This window comes from Protopterus annectens, chromosome 4.part0 (assembly GCF_019279795.1).
Source record: "Protopterus annectens isolate FY-2018-M chromosome 4.part0, PAN1.0, whole genome shotgun sequence".
NCBI classification, from domain to species: domain Eukaryota; kingdom Metazoa; phylum Chordata; order Ceratodontiformes; family Protopteridae; genus Protopterus; species Protopterus annectens.
Genome location: NC_056733.1, coordinates 977,573,085 through 977,585,682, shown reverse-complemented (window position 1 = coordinate 977,585,682; position 12,598 = coordinate 977,573,085).

The following is a 12,598-nucleotide window of genomic DNA, read 5'->3' as shown; positions in this document are numbered from 1 at the left end:
TACAAGATTAGATGAGAAAATGATGATAGCAAGTTAAAGTTGCCATGTGGGGGGGGGGGGGGTTAGACATGGGAAGGACCAAGCCTGTAGTAGATAGCGTTTAGGTTCATGTTTAAACAGGTATTTTTGGGAGACGTGTCTTATATTAAGGGGAAGTGTGTTCCAGGCATGGGCTACAAAGCACTTATAGAGGGATTTTCCAATATTCTTGTTAGGTTTGTAGGCATTAAGGAGGTGTTTGTTGCTAGTGTGAAGGAGATGATAGGGGTTATAGTAAGCTACAAGGGTAGAGATGGTGGGGCAGGAAAGGGGGGGTCATTCAGGATGGAATGGGTAATATATAATTTCTGAAGTAATAGCTGGTGAGAGAATTCAGGCCATTTGAGTGTTTTGAGGATGAGACAGCGATGGGTTTTATAGGGGAGTGTAGTGGCAAATCTGGCAATGTTATTATAAGTTTGTTCAAGTTTGGAGAGCAGAGTAGTCTGAATATTAGTAAGAAAAGGGGCTGCATACATAACACAACGCAGCAGAAGAGACTGAGCTAGGGATAGTTAAGAGGAAGGTGTAAGGAATTTCTGATTATGATAGAGGTGACCAACTTTCTGGTGCATTTTCTTTATACAATGTTGTATGTGTATGCCGTATTTTAATTCATTATCGATAATGATGCCTAGTAGTTTGGTATGGGGGTTGGGTTTAATGATGGTATTGTTGAGGGAGATGATGGAAGAAAAGGATTTGTGATGTGCCCATGTTTTAGTAAGGAAGATAAGAGGTTTAGTTTTTTAGGATTAAGTATGAGTTGATTGTCAGAGAACCATGTTTCGACAGAAGAAAAGGAGTTCTGAGTTAGGGATAAGAGATCAGGGATGCTGTGTGCGGTGGTAATAAGAATAGAATTGTCAGCAGATTGGAGGAGTGTTGTGAGGTTACATGCAGTGGTAATAAGAGCAGAATCGTCAGCAGATTGGAGGAGTGTTGTGAGGTTACATGCAGTGGTAATAAGAGCAGAATTGTCAGCATATAGGAGGAGTGCTGCGAGGTTACATGCAGTGGTAATAAGAGCAGAATCGTCAGCAGATTGGATGAACGTTGTGAGGTTACATGCAGTGGTAATAAGAGCAGATTCATTAGCAGATTGGAGGAATGTTCTGAGGTTACATGCAGTGGTAATAACAGCAGAATCATCAGCAGATTGGAGGAGTGTTGTGAGGTTCCATGCAGCTGTAATAGCAGAATCGTCAGTAGATTGGTGGAGTGTTGTGAGGTTACATGCAGTGGTAATAAGAGCAGAATCAGCAGATTGGATGAGTGTTGTGAGGTTACATGCAGTGGTAATAGCAGAATTGTCAGCATATTTGAGGAGTGCTGTGAGGTTACATGCAGTGGTAATAAGAGCAGAATCATCAGCATATTGGAGGAGAATTGTGAGGTTCCATGCAGTGGTCAGAGCAGAATCGTCAGCAGATTGGAGGAGTGTTGTGACATTACATGCAGTGGTAATAAGAATAGAATCGTCAGCAGATTGGAGCAGTGTTATGAGGTTACATGCAGTGGTAATACGAGCAGAATCAGCAGATTGGAGGAGTGTTGTGAGGTTACATGCAGTGGTAATAAGAGCAAATCATCAGCATATTGGAGGAGTGTTGTGAGGTTACATGCAGTGGTAATAAGAGCAGATTTGTTAGCATATTGGAGGAGTGTTGTGAGGTTACATGCAGTGGTAATAACAGCATAATCATCAGCATATTGGAGGAGTGTTGTGAGGTTACATGCAGTGGTAATAGCAGAATTGTCAGCATATTTGAGGAGTGCTGTGAGGTTACATGCAGTGGTAATAAGAGCAGAATCAGCAGATTGGAGGAGTGTTGTGAGGTTACATGCAGTGGTAATAAGAGCAGAATCAGCAGATTGGAGGAGTGTTGTGAGGTTCCATGCAGTGGTAATAGCAGAATCGTCAGCAGATTGGAGGAGTGTTGTGAGGTTACATGCACTGGTAATAAGAATAGAATCATCAGCAAATTGGAGGCGTGTTGTGAGGTTACATGCAGTGGTAATAAGAGCAAAATTGTCAGCATATTGGAGTAGTGCTGTGAGGTTACATGCAGTGGTAATAAGAGCAGAATCGTCAGCAGATTGGATGAGTGTTGTGAGGTTACATGCAGTGGTAATAGCAGAATTGTCAGCATATTGGAGGAGTGTTGTGAGGTTCCATGCAGTGGTAATAAGAGCAGATTTGTTAGCATATTGGAGGAGTGTTGTGAGGTTACATGCAGTGGTAATAACAGCAGAATCATCAGCAGATTGGAGGAGTGTTGTGAGGTTCCATGCAGTTGTAATAGCAGAATCGTCAGTAGATTGGTGGAGTGTTGTGAGGTTACATGCAGTGGTAATAAGAGCAGAATCATCAGCATATTGGAGGAGTGTTGTGAGGTTACATGCAGTGGTAATAGCAGAATTGTCAGCATATTTGAGGAGTGCTGTGAGGTTACATGCAGTGGTAATAAGAGCAGAATCAGCAGATTGGAGGAGTGTTGTGAGGTTACATGCAGTGGTAATAAGAGCAGAATCAGCAGATTGGAGGAGTGTTGTGAGGTTCCATGCAGTGGTAATAGCAGAATCGTCAGCAGATTGGAGGAGTGTTGTGAGGTTACATGCACTGGTAATAAGAATAGAATCATCAGCAAATTGGAGGCGTGTTGTGAGGTTACATGCAGTGGTAATAAGAGCAAAATTGTCAGCATATTGGAGTAGTGCTGTGAGGTTACATGCAGTGGTAATAAGAGCAGAATCGTCAGCAGATTGGATGAGTTTTGTGAGGTTACATGCAGTGGTAATAGCAGAATTGTCAGCATATTGGAGGAGTGTTGTGAGGTTACATGCTGTGGTAATAAGTGCAGAATCTACAGCAGATTGGAGGAGTGTTGTGAGGTTACATACAGTGGTAATAAGAGCAGAATCGTCAGCAGATTGGAGGAATGTTGTGAGGTTACATGCAGTGGTAATAAGAGCAGAATCATCAGCAGACTGGAGGAGTGTTGTGAGGTTACATGCAGTGGTAATAGCAGAATCGTCATCAGATTGGAGGAGTGTTGTGAGGTTACATGCACTGGTAATAAGAATAGAATCGTCAGCAGATTGGAGGAGTGTTGTGAGGTTACATGCAGTGGTAATACAAGCAGAATCAGCAGACTGGAGGAGTGTTGTGAAGTTACATGCAGTGGTAATAAGAGAAGAATCATCAGCAGATTGGAGGAGTGCTGTGAGGTTACATGCAGTGGTAATAAGAGCAGATTTGTTAGCAGATTGGAGGAGTGTTGTAAGGTTACATGCAGTAGTAATAAGAGCAGAATCACCAGTAGATTGGAGGAGTGCTGTGACGTTACATGCAGTGGTAATAACAGCAGAATCATCAGCAGATTGGAGGAGTGTTGTGAGGGTCTACGCAGTTGTAATAGCAGAATCGTCAGCAGATTGGAGGAGTGTTGTGAGGTTACATGCAGTGGTAATACGAGCAGATTTGTTAGCAGATTGGAGGAGTGTTGTGAGGTTACATGCAGTGGTAATAAGAGCAGAATCAGCAGATTGGAGGAGTGTTGTCAGGTTACATGCAGTGGTAATACAAGCAGAATCAGCAGATTGGAGGAGTGTTGTGAAGTTACATGCAGTGGTAATAAGAACAGATTTGTTAGCAGATTGGAGAAGTGTTGTGAGGTTACATGCAGTGGTAATAGCAGAATCATCAGCATATTGGAGGAATGCTGTGAGGTTACATGCAGTGGTAATAAGAGCAGAATCATCAGCATATTGGAGGAGAATTGTGAGGTTCCATGCAGTGGTAAGAGCAGAATCGTCAGCAGATTGGAGGAGTGTTGTGACATTACATGCAGTGGTAATAAGAATAGAATCGTCAGCAGATTGGAGCAGTGTTATGAGGTTACATGCAGTGGTAATACGAGCAGAATCAGCAGATTGGAGGAGTGTTGTGAGGTTACATGCAGTGGTAATAAGAGCAAATCATCAGCATATTGAAGGAGTGTTGTGAGGTTACATGCAGTGGTAATAGCAGAATCGTCAGTAGATTGGAGGAATGCTGTGAGGTTACATGCAGTGGTAATAAGAGCAGATTCGTTAGCAGATTGGAGGAGTGTTGTGAGATTCCATGCAGTGGTAATAAGAGCAAATCATCAGCATATTGAAGGAGTGTTGTGAGGTTACATGCAGTGGTAATAGCAGAATCGTCAGTAGATTGGAGGATTATTGTGAGGTTACATGCAGTGGTAATAATAGTAGAATCATCAACATATTGGAGGAATGTTGTGAGATTACAGGCAGAATGTATATTGTTAGGGAAAATATTGAACAGGAGGGAGCCTAAGATAGATCCTTGTGGAACACAAGTGTTGACAGGTTGGAAGGGGGGGAAGACAGTTTGCCAGCGAATGGATTGTTGTCTATTGGTGAGGTAACTAGAGAACCAGTTTAAGGAGGAAGTAGAGAGCTGGAGTTTGGAAAGTTTAGCTAGAAGTTTAGAATGAGAGACAGTGCTGAATGCTTTAGAGAGATCAAGAAATAAACAGGAGACTAACATGTTGTTGTCCTGGGCACAGACTAACATATTGTTGCCTCGGGCACAGACTAACATGTTGTGGACCCCGGCACAGACTGTGTCCCAGGCCTCAGACTAACATGTTGTTGCCCCAGGCACAGACTAACATGTTGTTGTCCCAGGCACAAGCTAACATGTTGTTGATCAGGGCACAGACTAACATATTGTTGTCCCGGGTACAGACTAACATGTTGTTGACTCGGGCTTCAGACTAACATGCTGTTGTCCTGGGAATCAGACTAACATGTTGTTGTCCCAGGCCTCAAACTAACATGTTGTTGTCCCAGGCCTCAGACTAACATGTTGTTGTCCTGGGCATCAGACTAACATGTTGTTGTCCCACTCCTCAGACTAACATGTTGTTGTCCCGGGCACAGACTAACATGTTGTTGTCCCGGGCTTCAGACTAACATGTTGTTGTCCTGGGCATCAGACTAATGTGTTGTCCCAGGCGCAGACTTACATGTTGTTGTCCCGGGAACAGACTAACATGTTGTTGTCCCGGACACAGACTAACACATTGTTGTCCCGAGCACAGACTAACTCGTTGTTGTCCCAGGCACAGACTAACATGTTGTTGTCCAAGGCGCATACTCACATGTTGTTGTCCCAGGTGCAGACTAACATGTCGTTGTCCTGGGTCTCTGCTACTGTTTGGGTGAAGGAAAGTAGTGCAGTGAAGTGTGTGGTGGGGTCTAAAGCCATGTTGGAAATATGTTAGCAGGTTATTATCTAGCAGGTGTATCTAAATACACAGACTATATCTGTGCCCTTGTCTTTTATGATATAAATTTTTCTACCCCCTCCCCCATTACTTGCTCTGCTTTTTAATCTTGGTGATTTTTAACCTGCCCACCCCTTATTGTAAATTGAGCTTTGAAAGTGCTTCCCTTCCTGCGCTATTGATATCTTGAATTATATTTTGGTGTTTCCACTGTGTTTCATTTTGCTTCTCATTGTATACTCTTCTGATTTACATACTCTGGATTCATCATCTAGCTAGTTGCTGGATAAGTTGTGTATATATTTACACATCAAAACGATATACCAAAACTGAATGGAAGAGTAAACCAGGACACTCCACACAACATACTTAATAAATTGGAAGCTAAATTTATTATTAATTTTAATACACTTTATCCTAGGGGTTTGAATCAGGAACTCAATATAAATATGTATTGAAAGTATTTGTTTCTATATGAACAAGGTATCTTTTGATATTCAGTATTTATTATATTTATAATATTTACTAGGTAGATTTTTAGGTTATATATGTATATTTATTGTTGGATTTTGAATTTTGTATGTGTATTTTGATCAATATTTCAAATGTATTTAATGAAATTATAGAATTGTTTGTATAGAATAAAATTATTAGGTTAGTTGTTTGATTTAATATTAGTTATTTATATGTGGTATTTAATATGAAGATACTGAATATTGTACTTGCATTCCTATTTATAATTATATTTATTTATACACATTTGTATATGCGCCTTTGGTTGAATTGTAGAACTGTCACTTTAAATATGGTCTTATGTTAATCAGGTTATTAATTCACAATCACGTGTTTCTGCAAATGTATTTAAAGTGTGGTATTGATGTTGAAAGTTATTCCCATTTGAAGGTGTATTTGCCAAGGTGCCAGGAAGCATCAATACATTTGGTTGTGGTGATTCGACAGTGGTTCGTGTGGAGTGTGTCCTGGTTTACTTTTCTATTCAGTTTTGGTATATCATTTTGCTTTGGTCTGTGTGGTGTTAGTTTGCAGTTTGGATTTCATTTTACTGAATGGACTTGTGCGGTATTATGGCTGTGGATCATGCGGAGAATGTTTTGTTACTGACCGAATTTTGGAAGGAGAGAGATGCCAAGTTGGCAACAGCAGACCCATGGTCCGAAGGGGTCACAGACGAATTTGATGACAATGTTTTTAAACTTGAGAAACTAGTCATTAAGGAGGTGATACTGTGCTATGATACTAAGCTCCTGAAAAAGTATGTGAGTTTGGACATCACAACGAGGGGGCTTAGAATTGATAGGCTGCCTGCATATGATTTTTCAGATGAAGAGAGTGATCTCATGGAGGAGTGGAAATCCCTTGCCTTGACTTGCACACTGGGTTTGCTAAGAATTCTGATTAAATGTAATAAGTGACAACAGGAGAAAAATCAAGGTGAGATCCTGCAGTTGCAGGAAGCATTGGTTAATTCTGTTTTGGTAAATGTGTTTTCCAGTAGACTAAGTGAGATTAAAACCTGTGTGGTTAAGGTGGAAGAAGGGGTGATTTTATGTAAAAAAAAGAAAACTATACTGGGACATAAAAGATTACAAAAATAATTTAGTGTTTTCATGACAGAGGAAGCCTAGGAGGATGAGACAATCCAGGGCACAAGTGGGGAGCAGGTCTCGTGGGATGCGAGACTCATCAGCTTCATCTGTTGAAATGTCATCTAGTAGGAAAAGTGTTTCCTTTGAAAATTTGAATATGGAAGCGGCCAGCTGACAGGAGCATTAATCAAATTCATACCAAACAGCGGGCCATGGTCGGAAGTGGCAGGCAGAGAGTTTCAGCAACAACATCGGGTGAAAAGGGAAGAACTAGTCATGTTGGTGACTTTGGAACTTCTGTTTTTCAGTTCAGTCTCTTGGGTTTCGACACTGGGAATCAGAATCACCAATATCAAAGTGCACAGGAGAAAAATGGTGTGTTTAATGACTTGAAAATTGTTAACCTGTCTGACTTTGTTTTGAACTCTGATATGGAAACAGTTCTAGAGAAAGGTATGCCACTAGGGATGAACAAGCCAGTGCATTTCTTTGTGCTGGTCCCAAGCCCAGATAAATGGGGAGGGTTGCGTCAGGAAGGGCATCCGGCCTAAAAATTCTGCCACATCACTTATGGCGCAAAAATTTCACATTTCCATACTGGATCGGTTGAGGCCCGGGTTAACAACGACCGCCACCAGTACTGTTAGCCAACAGGGTGCTGGCGGAAATTGTGTTACTGTTGGCTGAAGGAGAAGAGGAGGGCAAAGGCATGCCTGAAGGCAGGAAGAGAGGAGGAAGGTTAGGAGTGTAGCAGTGAGGGTAGGAACTTTGAATGCTGGCAGTATGACTGGTATAGGAAGAGAGCTAGCTGATATGATGGAGAGAAGGAAGGCTGATATATTGTGTGTGCAAGAGGCCAGATGGAAGGGAAGTAAGGCCAGGTGTATAGGGGGCGGGTTCAAATTGTTCTATCATGGTGTGGATGGCAGGAGAAATGGGGAAGGGGTTATACTAAAGGAACAATATGCCAAGAGTGTTTTAGATGTGAAGAAAGTGTCTGACAGAGTGATGTTTATGAAGCTCGAAATTGATGGTGTAATGATGAATGTTGTTAGTGCATATGCTCCACAAGTTGGGTGTGTGATGGATGAGAAAGAGAAATTTTAGAGTGAGTTGGATGAAGTTGCGGTGAGTGTACCCAAGGGTGAGAGACTAGTGATTGGAGCGGACTTTAATGGGTATGTTGGTGAAGTGAACAGAGGGGATGAGGAAGTGATGGGTAGGTATGGTGTTAAGGAGAGGAATGCAGAAGGTCAGATGATTGTGGATTTTGCAAAAGGATGGACATGGCTGTGGTGAATACGTATTTTAAGAAGAGGGAGGAGCATAGGGTGACGTACAAGAGTGGAGGAAGATGCACACAGGTGGATTATATCCTATGTAGGAGGGCCAGTCTGAAGAAGATTGGAGACTGTAAAGTGGTGGCAGAGGAAAGTGTAGTTAAGCAGCATAGAATGGTGGTCTGTAGGATGACATTGGTGATCAAGAAGAGGAGGGGAGGAGGAGTGTGAAAGCAGTGCCAAGGATTAAATGGTGGAAGTTAAAAAAGGGTGATTGTGAAGTGGAGTTTAGGGAAGAGTTAAGACAGGCACTGGGAGGCAGTGGAGAGTTACCGAATAGCTGGGTAACTACAGCAGAGCTAGTAAGGGAGACTGCTAGAAAGGTGCTTGGTGTGACATCTGGACAGAGGAAGGAGGACAAGGAGACCTGGTGGTGGAATGAGGAAGTACAGGAGAGTATACAGAGGAAGAGGCTGGTGAAGAAGAAGTGCGATTGTCAAAGAGATGAAGAAAGTAGATATGAGCATAAGGAGATGAGGCGCATGGCAAAGAGAGAGGTGGCGAAAGTGAAGGATAAGGCGTATGGAGAGTTGTATGAGAGATTGGACACTAAAGAGGGAGAAAAGGACCTGTACCGATTGGCTAGACAGAGGGACAGAGCTGGGAAAGATGTGCAGCAAGTAAGGGTGATAAAGGATAGTGAGGGAAAGGTACTCACAAACAAGGAGAGTGTGTTGAGTAGATGGAAAGAGTATTTTGAGAGGCTGACGAATGAAGAGAATGAGAGAGAGAGAAGGCTGGATGATGTGGGGATAGTGAATCAGGACATGAAACAGATTAGCAAGGAGGAAGTAAGGACAGCTATGAAGAGGATGAAGAATGGAAAGGCTGTTGGCCCAGACGACATACCAATGGAAGCATGGAGGTGCTTAGGAGAAATGGCAATGGAATTTTTAACTAGATTGTTTAATGAAATTTTGGAAAGTCAGAGGATGCCTGAGGAGTGGAGAAAAAGTGTTTTGGTACCTTTCTTTAAGAATAAGGGTGATGTGCAGAGCTGCAGTAACTACAGAGGGATAAAACTGATCAGTCACAGCTTGAAGTCATGGGAAAGAGTAGTAGAAGCTAGGTTAAGAAGGGAGGTGATGATTAGTGATCAGCAGTATGGTTTCATGCCATGAAAGACCACTACAGATGCAATGTTTGCTCTGAGAGTGTTATTGGAGAAATACAGAGAAGGCCAGAAGGAGTTGCATTGTGTCTTTGTAGACTTGGAGAAAGCATATGACAGGGTGCCTAGAGAAGAGTTGTGGCATTGTATGAGGAAATTGGGAGTGGCAGAGAAGTATGTAAGAGTGGTACAGGGTATGTACGAGGGTAGTGTGACAGTGGTGAGGACTGCGGTGGGAGTGACAGATCCATTTAAGGTGGAGGTGGGATTACATCAAGGATCAGCTCTGAGTCCTTTCTTATTTGCAGTGGTGATGGACAGGTTGACAGATGAGATCAGACAGGAGGCCCCGTGGACTATGATGTTTGCAGATGACATTGTGATATGTAGTGAGAGTAGGAATCAGGTTGAGGAGACTCTGGAGAGGTGGAGATATGCTCTAGAGAGTAGAAGAATTAAGGTCAGCAGGGCTAAGACAGAATATATGAGTGTAAATGAGAGGGAGGTTAGAGGAATGGTGAGGATGTAGGGAGTAGAGTTGGTAAAGGTGGACGAGTTTAAGTACTTGGGATCAACAGTTAAGAGTAATGGTGAATGTGGAAGAGAGGTGAAGAAGAGAGTACAGGCAGGGTGGAATGGGTGGAGGAGAGTGTCAGGAGTGATTTGTGACAGACAGGTACCAGTAAGAGTGAAAGGGAAGGTCTACAAGAGGGTAGTGAGACCAGCTATGTTATATGGGTTGGAGACAGCATTGACAAAAAGGCAGGAGTCAGAGCTGGATGTGGCAGATTTAAAGATGTTAAGATTTGCACTCGGTGTGACTAGGATGGACAGGATTATGAATCAGTATATTAGAGGGTTCATGTTGGACAGTTTGGAGACAAAGCAAGAGAGATGAGATTGCGTTGGTTTGGACATGTGCTGCGGAGGGATGATGGGTATATTGGGAAAAAGATGTTAAGAATGGAGCTGCCAGGTAAGAGGAAAAGAGGAAGGCCTAAGATAAGGTTTATGGACATGGTGAGAGAGGACATGCAGGCGGTTGATGTGACAGAGCAAGATGCAGAGGATAGGAAGAAATGGAAAGAGATGATCCGCTGTGGTGACCCTTAACGGGAAAAGCCGAAAGATGTTGATGATGATCTAGAGAAAGGTATGAGGTTTGTACCCACGAGAATTCCCAGTCTAGCGGATTTATTTTTTGAGGTTAGTAGATTTTGTAGGAAATTGCATCTTAGAGTGTTTTTTCACAATAAAAATGTAAATGCAATGACCACTGTTTTAGATTCAACAATGCATAAAGATGAAGTTAGTTTAAATGACTCTGTTGAATCTATCTAGCTATGAAAATGATCTTTTGGACTGGGAAGGGGAGAATGATGACTTAAATACAAATTGTGATGTGGAGCATACAAGTTTCTTTACAGGTTATGGAAATTTCAATTGCCTATGTTATCAGCTGCTAGTACATTTATGCCCCCAAGAATGTCTTCACCCATTTGCACATTTGAAAATGTATTGCTCAGTTACGTTTGGAAAACGTTAATGTTAGAAAGAGTTTTAAGAACTCCAGTTTAAACAGAAGTGAATGGAAAGCGTTACAGGGTATGAGGGAATATAATGACAAATATGTCTTTACACAATCAGACAAAGGTGGCAATGGGGTGATTTGTTTCAAAAGCACAGTATGTATCTATTGCTGAGAATTTACTCTTGGATGTTACAGTATATGAGAAATTGGCAAGAAATCCGGTTAAGGAATACAATAGGAGGCTACTAGAGCTCTTAGACAGGGGCAAAAGATTGTTTGTTTTTCAGCTGATGACATTAAAAAATTACATGCAAAAAATCCTAGGGATGTAACATACTTCATAATCCCAAAACTACACAAGTCCATGGAAATCCCCCTGGGTAGACCGATAGTTTCTGGAAAAGGATCATATCTACAAAATGTAGGTATTTTCTTAGACTATCGGCTGAAGGGTCATTTATCTAAGGTAATTTCACATATTAAAAATACCAAGGAATTATGTGATTTAGTTGGTGGTAAATATGTTCATAGGTTCATAGGTATGTACTAGGCTGTCTGCCCGAAGACATTTATAAGCCTAGCCGGAATGTGTTGGCTTTCGCCGTCCCCTTAGATTAGTTCCCTGTGCCTCTGTCTAGCAGAGCCATTGAAGTGATCCATGGGGTAAACTTTCTGTTTCCCATCCACTCGTCAAGGTTTCTCTTGAAGAGGGTTAGCGAGGAGCTCTGCCTAATGTAGATGGGGATCTTGTTCCAGAGCATGGGAAGTCTCTGGGACAGGAATCTATCCCTCCAGCACGTCCTATTTATTGTTGTGGTGAGGTTTAGATCCCTGGAGCATGTGGCTCAAGAGGATATGGTTTTCTTTAAGTGGAGCATGTCCATCAATTCTAGGTTGGACATGGCCTTGTATGTCAGGCACCTCTGAATAGGCGGTATGCAACAGAGGGAGTCTCTTCAGTCGAGATGCATAGGTCATCTGCTTAAGGCCAGTGATCCTCTTGGTGAGGTACTTCTGTGGTCTTTCCAGTTGTTCCAGATGTCTTGTAAGGTACATCCCAAATGGGGCATTGTACTCTATAGTGGGTCTGATGAGTGATATGTAGAGGGGCCCAATGACCTCTTTCGATCTGGATGCAAACCCTTTTGTGATTAGGTGGGCCACATAGAAGGATTTTCTAACCACTTTGGCAATGTTATTATCAAAGGAGAGGTTACTATCTACTTGGGTCCCCAGATCCCTTATTACATCTTCAGTATTTAGGGGACTACCACCTATGTGGTAGTTTGTGGGTACTTTGCATTTTCCAAACGGGATGACTATACAGTTTTTGGCATTTAGCTTGAGGCCATAGTTTTGACACCAGGTATCTGTCCTCAGTGAGACCCTTTTGGAGGATGTCTGTGTCAGCCAGAGAGTCAATTATAGCCCCAAGTTTGCAGTCATCTGTGAACTTGGTCAGCCATAGTCCTCCTGTGCTTGCCTGTACCTCTGAGAAGTATATGCTGAACAAGAGGGGTCCTAGGACTGAGCCCTGGGGAATGCCACTTGTAACCAGTTTAGAGTCAAACATAGCTCCTGCAACTCTTACCATGTGGGTTCTGTCCTTGAGCCAGTTGGCAACCCATCTCATGACGTAGGGGTTTATGTTCAGGCTGGTGAGCTTGTCTATA